Here is a 7895-nt window from a genome sequence, read left to right as displayed (position 1 = left end):
CAGCAATATCTCCTTAGAGACAAGTTGGCTGGATGACGATGTATTGAATCTCGACGCAATTTGAGTGTTCCATCGTCATTAGGAGGCCCTGAACGTTACAATTAACTATCAGTTTTGCGTCGGATTCGATAATCTAGACTCAAATGAGAACGAAGACAAGGTGCCCGAGGCAGCAATATCCCCTTGGAGACAAGTCGGCTGGAGGACGATGTATTGAATCTCGACGCAATTTGAGTGATCCATCGTCATTACGAAGACCTGAACGTTACAATTATCTATCAGTTTTGCGTCGGATTACATAATCTACATTCAGGAGAACGACTAAAAGGCGCCCGAGGCAACAATAGACCCCGGGAGACGAATCGGCTGGATGACGATGTATTGAATCGCGACGCAATTTGAGTGTTCCATCGTCGTTAGGAGGCCCTGAACGTTACCATTAACTATCAGTTTTGCGTCGGATTCGAAAATGTAGACTCAGAGGAGAACGAACATAAGGTGCCCGAGGCAGCGATAGACCCTTGGAGACAAGTCTCCTGGAGGATAATATATTGAGCCTCGACGCAATTTGATGGTTCCATCGTCATTAGTTGACCCTGAACGTTACAATTAGCTATCAGTTTCGCTTCGGATTCGTAAATCTAGACTCATAGGAGCACGACGATAAGATGTAGGAGGCAGCAGTAGACCCCTGGAGACAAGTCGGCTGGAGGACGATGTATTGAATCTCGACGGAATTTGAGTGTTCCATCGTCATTACGAAGACGTGAACGTTACAATTAACTATCAGTTATGCGTCGGATTCGAAAATCTAGACTCACAGGCGGACGACCAAAAGGCGCCCGAGGCAACAATAGGCCCTTGGAGACAAGTCGGCTGGAGGACGATGTAGTGAATCTCGGAGCAATTTGAGTGTTCCATCGTCATTACGAAGACCTGAACGTTACAATTAACTATTAGTTATGCGTCGGATTCGAAAATCTAGACTCACAAGAGACGGACCGTATTGTGCCCGACGCAGCAATATCCCCTTGGAGACAAGTCGGCTGGAGGACGATATATTCAATCTCGACGTAATTTGAGTGTTCCATCGTCATTAGGAGGCCCTGAGCGTTACAATTGACTATCAGTTATGCGTCGGATTCGTAAATATAGACTCACAGGAGGACGACCACAAGGAGCCCGAGGCAGCGATAGACCCTTGGAGACAAGTCGCCAGGAGGATAATATATTGAATCTCGACGCAATTTGATTGTTCCATCGTCATTAGTTGACCCTGAACGTTACAATTAACAATCAGTTTCGCTTCGGATTTGTAAATCTAGACTCATAGGAGCACGACCATAAGATGCCAGAGGCAGCAATAGACCCTTGGAGACAAATCGGCTGGAGGACGATGTATTGAATCTCGACACAATTTGAGTGTTCCATCGTCATTAGGAGGCCCTGAACGATACAATTAACTATCAGTTTTTGCGTCGGATCCGAAATTCTAGACTCACAGGAGAACGACCATAAGGTGCCTGAGGCAGCAATATCCCCTTGGAGACAAGTCGGCTGAAGGACGATGTATTGAATCTCGACGCAATTTGAGTGTTCCATCGTCATTAGGAGGCCCTGAACGTTACAATTAACTATCAGTTATGCGTCGGATTCGAAAATCTAGACTCGCAGGAGCCGGACCATAAGGTGCCCGAGGCAGCAATATCCGCTTGGAGACAAGTCAGCTGGAGGGCGATATATTGAATCTCGACGCAATTTCGTCTTTAGGAAGACCTGAACGTTACAAGGAACTATTAGTTATGCGTCGGATTCGAAAATCTAGACTTGCAGGAGGATGAACAGATGGCGCCCGAGGCAACAATAGACCCTTGGAGACAGGTCGCCTGGAGGATGATGTATTGAATCGCGACGCAATTAGAATGTTCCATCGTCATTAGGAGGCCCTGTACGTTACAATTAAGTATCAGTTTTGCGTCGGATTCGATATTCTAGACTCACAGCTTTTCCGCCAAATGTGATAACCGTGAAATCCATGACCTAGCAAACTCTTTAATTGATTCCTTGTTGCATTGAAGCGTTTTCCACTCCAAAATTCTCTCAACACTTCATTTTGCTTATTGCTAGACCAATACTCATTAATAAAAGCTGTTTTAAATTCCGCTAATGTTTTACATTTCAACATAACATCAGCTGACCAACGCATGGCGTCACCTGCTAAATGGCTTCTAACAAACGAGATTTTCTCTCGTTCAGACCAAGTTGGTGGAATCACATCTTCAAAATCGTTCCAGAAATCTAGCTGATCGATATTTTTATCTGGATCGAACCACAAGAACTGCCGACACCCGATAAAAGCGGCGTTTGCAGCCACAACTTGTTGTACATTACCATTACCAGAAGTTACTGAAGCTACTTTACTCTCAATGTTAGCAATGTTAGTACTGATATTTTCTACTTTCATTTCAACATTATCTACTCTTTGCACAATATGAGTAGTGTCAGTTTTAATTGCATCTACATCTGCTTGACATATGTTTACTTTAATGTTAACATCTTTAAATCTATCTGAGCACAGTTCAGATTCCGCCTCGATCTTTTCTGTTAACTTGCGCTCCAGCTTCGCATCTTCCATTCGGAAGTCTTTGCGAACCTCAGCAACTTCGGATTTAACTGTTTTATACATTTCAGAAAACTGTTGAGCAACCTTTTTCTTAATATCATCATGGTTGTAATCAATTTTATAATTCAAACTGTCCAGATCCGCTTTCAACTTATTGCAACTAGCCTTGAAAGAATTTTCTAATTCAGCTTTATTGGATTCTAATTTATTGTCCATCGCCTCAAACCGTTTATTTAAATTGGTTTGGCTGGCCACAATTTCAGACTTTAATTCAGCATTACTGCTTTTGACCTGTTCACTTATTTCAGATTTTAATTCAGCTGTCATTTGTGCATTACTGGCAGCTATTGCTTGTAATATAACATTTAGATCAACAGCCCCAGCATCTTTGGGTTGCTCACTGGCGGGTTTTTTATCACACTCAGGTGACATAAAACTAGCTCCAATACCCGAATCATCAAAACTACATGAAACTTCTGATTGATTAGTCATATCCAACTGCTCCTTCTTAAACTCTACCATCTCTGATGACTGTTTCATTTTTAATTCATCAGAGAAACTATCATCCCATAAATTTAAAATTTCTACTTTCCGCTTTACTACAGGGGTCTCTATTATTGAATCATTGCCCCTTCCCACACTACTGTCAGGAGCCAATACTTCATTTTTCACTTTAACATTACTACTTTCATGCCTATTTACTCTTGAACCGTTGTCTGGATTTACAGTTCCCTCAACAGACATAGGTTCTAATTTACGTTTAAACTCCGTTTCTTTTGGCGGTTCCATCGCCAACAGTCTTTTAGTGCAGGTTAGTAAAATTTTTAACAGCTTTTCACTTAACTTAGTTCCTTCTGCACGACGTATGGCGTTGCCGGCGCGGCGTACCAGGATTCCTGACGCGACGTGGCGCGTTGAACTGCAGACGGCTCTCCGACGGCTGTTGTGTGTTAGCGTAGCCCGCAATTGCAGGCTCTGCGCCGGCTGCTCCAGCGAACGACTGCGGTGCGGCGAGACTGGCTTCTCGCGATGCCGGCAGCACCGCTAGACTCAGTGCCAGCTCCGTCAATCCAGATGCGTTGTTAATCCAATTGCGTCGTCCACATGCACACGTAACACTTTCACTGTTTTATACTCAGTTGCGTGTCGCATTCCACTCGCGAATCCGAATAGTTAAAAATCACTTTCACTTAGTTGATTTCCCGGCCGATGCACCATATGTGGGGCGGCGAATAAGTTGTAAAAACAATTAATGTAGTATCCTTGTTTGAATGTTGTAACATTTCCCGGCCGATGCACCATATGTGGGGCGGCGGATGCAGTTTGTGATAAATAATCTAATCTGATTGCTGGATAAACGCTTGCATGTAGAATCAGTTTCTGGCTTTTAGAATGTTGTTAATGCTGTCTTTTGCCGTTCTCAACACTAGCTCTCTATTTACTTTTTTGGCACCCAGAAAGTGATTTAATAAAACCTGGAACCAGTAATTAGAGATCCTAGTGCCCACTTCAATTGAGATACCATTATAGCTGCAGCTTATAGCTCTGAGGAATTAGGAGATTGTCCGGGATTTCTAATCAAAAACGGTTTTCCAAAATAGTTGAGTATATTCTGAAATTCGCTGATAAAAAACACAAGTATCCCTACAACCTAACTAACAGAGCAGTTCAGAGTCTAATGCGCTGATGCAACTATAAATGTCCGAATTAAATGTTTAAAAAAATGCTCGCTATAATTTGATGAAAATATTTCATCAAACGCCACGCAAAATATTTGGTAGAATGTCTGTCCCGCGATGGCACGTGAAAATACGACAATACGCAAACTGAAGCTAGATAATGAAAATCATTCCAGAATTAACACTTCACATAAAATGTTTTCATGGTTCCGCGTATCTCTAGTAACTTAATACGGCACCCGAGGCTGTTTGTAGCAGATACACTGATGCGACGCGACTACCGACACAGATGGCGTGTCATTCAGCGTCTGGAGAGAACTGGGGCCTTGCTTCCTCGCGTAGCGTCCTTATATATAAAGCCGCGGTGCGGACGGCGAAGGGAACGCCTGATCTTTTCGGCTCTCTCGACTAGCCGCTGGGCTAGTAACGCACCACATCAAGTTACATCATAATTTATAGCTTCTTTTGCTGATGGCCGATGAAGCTCTTAATTTAAACGTGCATTCAGCACGCAGGTAAGTATTGATAATAAAATTTTGACGTGGCTAAGTTGAATACTTTGGGCGAGAGAATTAATTAAATTACACTGCACGCAGTAGATGAGCTCTGAACTGCCCCTTTTGAGATCCGCTATCGCTATAATTTTATAGGTATTAAAAAGAAACTTTACACATCTTCATAATCATAGCGGACCTCCAACCTATTTAAATCTAAACATCCTAGCCTTATTTACTAGCCTACTTAATCTATCTTGCTTCCTTCAGTTTTGAGACGAAAACCACAAAATCATGAATTTCTACTAAAATCTTAATTTGTGAAATCCAAAGTACTGTTTTTGTTAAATCATTATGAAAGATGAATCTATATATAAATTTTGTAGTCTCTAGCTCTTTTCTGTTGCGCCAATGACTTTTTCAGAAAAACGTCCAAATTTCGAAAATGACTGAAGTTATCGAACTGATATTCAACACACATTAATTTAGTATTATTCCTGACATGCTAGAAAAGTTTTAGGTCATTTGCTTGATTTTTAAGGTATTGCGCAACATTTATGACGTCAGAGCTAGTTACAGCAGACTGGCTGGCACACAATGGAAACTGGTGTGAATTTACTACAGCGTGAGTAGGCTGCTTCCCTACATCACCCTCTACTTAAATTTTTTTTTGTTTATGAATGTTAATGAATGAAAAAAAAAAATTAATTATAAAAAGGGAAGCAAGAGTACAGTTTAACTCCCTATGAAAATCATAATTGAAATATAAACCAGTAGAAACATTAAGGAAAACTAATTACCTACATTAATTATTTAAATTGTGGGCATGTTCACTGCCTTTCAAACAATGTCATTACTCAAAATTTTAAGCAAAGTCAACGAAATATTTTGGCATACATATTGCCTTAGACAAACAAACACATACAAATTGAAAAATTATGAAAATCTTAGATCCATTAAATACATTAAATACATTTTTACATACACAGATTCAAAGAAAATAACATGACACATAAACAGATGATTATCTCTTAGCAGTCTTTTCTAAACCTGAAAGAAAATTCCACAAATAAATTTTACACACGTGGTTGTAGCCGCTTTGGCTGGCGTCCTACACTTCCATTCACAAGGGTAGAGGAGGGGAAGTTGCTATGGTGTGCGTCCTTCACGTCCTCTCTAAATTACATGGGGGAAAGGGGAGGGGTCACTGTGAGTTGTGTCCAAGTCACTCCACGCTTTCACACAGCTACCAGGCTGGCATTATCTGGTTCGTCCTGTAGAACAAACAAAAAGAGTGCCTCACACTCTGTTCACTTAATATCTAAGGGTGGGTCACAATGAAATGGGGATATATACATTTTATCCTCCAACATTTTTCTGGAACAAAGTTAACAGAACTTTTTCAATTTTACTCTCGTGGTTACTTAATTGTCATAAAATCGGTAAACAAATGGCTCAAAACGCCGTTAGTCACGTACTAGAGAAAATCTATGCTCAAGGCATACAATCATGAATCCTATTTAATTTGAATTTATTATTTCTGGGCCGGAACACTGAACCAATGCTCGGTACATTCCTGATACATTTGTATTTTAAGCACTTAACTGACTCATCTTTGATTACCTTATTCTTAGAGATAGTATGAGTATGATTAGTGGTTCTTTTCTCAGCTTCTTTGTACATGTGAGTAACTTTTGGTAATAGTACAGTTGTGAGTGTTCAAAACACACTACGTTTAGTTGACTACTAAATCCACTTATTGGTTCTCTGCTGTTGTCAGTTCCACATCTGCAATTAGGTACTTACTTACTTTGAAGTGTATTTATGCTGAGCTAAAATAATGTTTCACGTCTGTCAGTATGTTATTTATTTATTTTGCTAGTGTATGTACTTATTTAACACTCACTCTATTAATATTTGAAGCACAGGATAGCACATTTATTTCATATTCATAGTGTACTGCAGCTGATCAGTTTGCTCACTTGGCAATCCATTTCCATTCGATCGGACCCTGAAACCTCAGGTAGTCTCTCTCGGACCTACCACTAAAGTGCATCAAGTAATTATGGACCAGCGTAATGCTAAATTCCTTAAACCTATAGGACACCATGAGCTGCTCTGTCTCATTTAACATAAGTGTACCTATGGTCGCATTCACGCCTCCAACTCATAACCTCAATACGTGTAGGTGTATCCTGTCACACACTACACTAAAATAATGGCCAGCTCCAACCTTATAAATACTTCAGGGACGTGTCCTTCACGTCTCAACCACAAACACTGCTTAATTCTATTACATTGCCTTTCCTTGCTGCACCATGTGAGTTTAATCTTACAACTTATCTGCATATTTTTCCTAACACTAAGCAATCTGTTTTACTATTTCTTAGATAGCTCTAATGCATACACTAGGTTTCACTACCACTTCAGATCCTGCTTGTACATGAATTCATACATCTTTTTAAGTTACTGTTGGTGGACCATTTCCAATAAAACAACACTTTGTAGTTACTATATTACCAGGGTACTATACATAATTGTTACTCAAATACATTTGTATCTTAATTACATCATACTTCTCTATTGTTTGTCACTATTAGGTTTGTCACATTAGGTATTTTCTTTCACTAATTGGTAGATAGAATGGTTACATAACTCATGGCTTGATAGCCATGACAGAAAATTTTCATGTCTGGAAAGAAGGGGTCGAAATTTTTGTGGATAGGAAAGATGAAGAATGTGTGAGACCTGAAATGGAAAGAAGATCTCACACAGCTGGGACTGCACAGGTGCCACACTGTGTAGAGGTTATAGAACAACCTCCTCCCTACAGCATTCATTAGTTTAATGCTGTAAAGAAGAGTTAGAAATTTTAGGTGGATAGAAAAGATGAAGAGTGAGTGAGACCTGAAAAGGAAAGAAGATCTCACACAGCTGGGACTGCACAGCTGCCACACTGTATAGAGGTTACAGAACAACCTCCTCCCTACAGCATTCATTAGCTTAATGCTGTATTGATAGTCATAACGTAAAATTTTTAGTATTTGGAAAGAAAAGGTCGAAATTTTTTTGTAGATAGGAAAGAGGAAGAATGAGTGA

The sequence above is a fragment of the Schistocerca serialis genome, chromosome 6, assembly GCF_023864345.2.
Source record: "Schistocerca serialis cubense isolate TAMUIC-IGC-003099 chromosome 6, iqSchSeri2.2, whole genome shotgun sequence".
Classification (NCBI taxonomy): domain Eukaryota; kingdom Metazoa; phylum Arthropoda; class Insecta; order Orthoptera; family Acrididae; genus Schistocerca; species Schistocerca serialis.
Note: the sequence above shows the minus strand (reverse complement) of the source record.